At 43.0% G+C, this 3,049-nt stretch overlaps 1 pseudogene; it reads left to right on the top strand.

The window, feature by feature from the left end:
• Positions 1-786: 786 nt before the first annotated feature.
• Positions 787-1,963, top strand: LOC124040675 (annotated as a pseudogene).
• Positions 1,964-3,049: the final 1,086 nt, after the last annotated feature.

The raw sequence follows: 3,049 nt of genomic DNA, 5'->3' as shown, positions 1-3,049 counted from the left end.
CTGTACACATTTATTAATAATCTAGCAAGTTGTGTTGGCAGCGTTATCATCAAAGATAATGTTTTATTTTCAGCTCTGTAGAAGCTTTATGGTTTATGGTTGCCCTAGGGGGGCAAAGTAGCTTTTCAAATTTAGCGACAGAGATCAAATGAGAAAGGTTTCAGGTTAAATTGAGATGTTGTATTGTAGTTGCTCTAACACTGGAGATGGAGATGGAGAGATTGTGGGGGGAGGGTGTGTATACCACAAGGATTGGCATGGTCCAGATTAGTAAGGTTTAGGTTTGACACATTGTTTTGAGCAGGCCTATGAATGCTGTCATTACTCAGACTCAGCCGCATCATGTCTAAACAAGCTGCTGTTGTAATCGCCTCTTTAGATGCTCCACCTGAAGAGTTGTATTGGCTCCCTGATCTAATGCTTAGTGGTTTAGGGGGTCTGTATAGGTCATACAAATAATACATGCTACATTGTTATCTTTATCTCCAAGCAGCATTTTACACACGTAGTCCCACGCAGACCCATGAATTAACTCTGTTTTAGAAAACCCTGAATATTAGACATAATCATAATCTGATAATACAGCATCATCCTGGCTCCCTCTGAATGTCTCTGACAGTTTCAATATGCTGCATACAGCACACAAGCCAGGCACACCTACGAACCAATGTGATGCTACAATGCTGCCAAGGCGACAACTTTGTTACAAGCCAGTCTATTTGAGGAAGTGATGATAAGAAAATGGTTTTCATTGATAAACTGTATTTAGTCTCTTTATTCAGAAAGTTCATTATGTCAAACCCAGGTGAAGATGAGGTGCCAGCAATCCAAACAGGCGACAGACAAATCATCAACTAATATCAACCCTTCTAGTGACCTGAATCTTTATAGGTCTACACTTTTTACAATCCAAACCTGACATGAAATGAGAGTGAATTCTGTACAAACGGTCTTTCTGATGCAGACTTTTTTCTCTGTAAAACTCTGCTCTTGTTTTCACCTATTGATGGACCCCTCTCAACCCATATAATTACGTATAGAACCCCGTCTCAACTACTTTGTGGTTTATCTACAAGGCCCCAAGGGTGTGATCAATGACTGGAGGAAGTTCAAGTGTGAGGACCAGGACACCCCTCCCAGCAAGAAGGAGCTCCTGAGACAGATGTCCAACCCCCAGAGCGATGACATCCCAGACAGACATGGTCAGTCAGTGTTCAACCACAACCACACGGCGAGACTGTAAGTGACTCGACCACAGAGGGAGACACAAGTGTTACAAGCTCCTGTGAGAATCATAACATGTTTACTTTACCTATTTTAACCCATAGGAATAAAATGACTAGACCCTCCATTCAAGTCAATTATATTTCTGTTTCAGACCCCTATACATCCTAGACATGAGCCTTGACTCAGCTTCCATCACCCCATTTGTCTCCATATAGATGAGTGTCCAGGAGTTTGAAATGATCGCAGAGGAGGTTGAGAAGTGCCTGCGCAAGAATCTACAGCAGTGCATGAAGGAGATGCACAAGCGTCTTAGCTTTGGCCCTAAGTTCGACAGTGTGGTGGAGTTGGACAGCGCCGGGCCTTCCTGGAGGTCATTGAGAAGGCGCACCGGCTCACCCTGGTGATCGTACTAATCTACGAGGACGGGGTCAAAGGTTGCGAGGCACTCAATGCCTGCCTGGACTGCCTGGCCACAGAGTACACCAGCAGCAAGTTCTGCCACATCCAGGCGGCCGCAACAGGTGCCGGTGAGCGCTTCTCAGACAACGTGCTGCCCACCATTCTGGTGTACAAGGCAGGCAAGCTGCTAGGCAACTTCCTGTCCATGACACAGCACCTCAGTGAGGAGTTCTTCGCTACCGATATCGAGGCGTTCCTCAGCGAGTATGGCCTGCTGCCCGAGAAGGAGTTTGCGGCCTGTCCTGATGAGGAGGATGCAGGTGTGGAGGTGGAATAAGGGTCTTAATAGGGTGTCAATGACAGTCAGAGCACATTTCTGAATCTATTAGGCTGCTGTAAATGCTATATTTTTAGTTAACCATATCCACTATCCAGTCAAGGCCGTTTAAGTTTATCACAGGCAGCGTACATTCACATCAGCAAAGCTACAGATTTCAGACATCAGCTTAATACTGTATGTGTGTATCACTATAAAATGATTTTATTCTCTGTGTGTGAGATTGATAAGTGGATAATATTACAATCTTTGTTAAAGGTTGTATTGGCGACACAGTATAGGATCCTGCGGTTGGAGTAATGAACCCCACTATTGACTCAACGTCATTGCATTCTGTGCTATATTTTAATGTTTGAATTCAGTAGGTTTAATGTGTTAACCCCCAATCAATCATTAAAAGCAATGAAAGTGTTGGTTGGTTTCACTGTCTAATTGTTTTATCAATATTAACAAGCCTATAGGGAAATGAATGGGGGTTGCGTATGGATTTTAGATAAACGCTGAAAATAATTCTGTGGTAACAACAGGCTTAGGAGATGTTATACATTTTGTTCCTTGAGAATCAGCTAATGTAGCTTTTTGTGAATTTCGAAGCATTTTTGTAATCAAAACAAGCCCATAAAGCACTGTACATAATAATTGTTCATAAATTCATAAAGATGATATTATCTGACAGAACAACTTTTTAAATACTGTATTCTAAGCCTGTGTTGACCTGCAACCTTATTTTATGCATTTATCCAAAAAACAACATCCTTCCCCGTAGGAATGGCTGAATGAACCAGAGGTAACTCATTGCTGTTTTTTAGGTCTACAAGCTGGCGAGCTCTATACCGAGCATGACCATACTGTAGACCTGGGTCATCGCAAAATACTGCACTGAATACCAACGCTCTGAGCACTTCTGATGCATTTCCGCTGTTCGTTGTGCCAGCACTGTGGGTGAGGAGTGGTCCGATAGACATGGTTGTTGGCATGAAGCGTGGGTGGCATGAGGTAACATGTCAGGACAGAGTGGATAGTTTGTGGTTATCTCACATCAGAATATCTTATGATGCCTGAATGAACTGAAAATAACAATTAGTG

Source organism: Oncorhynchus gorbuscha, linkage group LG08 (genome assembly GCF_021184085.1).
Source record: "Oncorhynchus gorbuscha isolate QuinsamMale2020 ecotype Even-year linkage group LG08, OgorEven_v1.0, whole genome shotgun sequence".
NCBI lineage: Eukaryota > Metazoa > Chordata > Actinopteri > Salmoniformes > Salmonidae > Oncorhynchus > Oncorhynchus gorbuscha.
The sequence above is the reverse complement of the archived record's forward strand: the minus strand, read 5'-3'. Positions and strand labels throughout refer to the sequence as shown.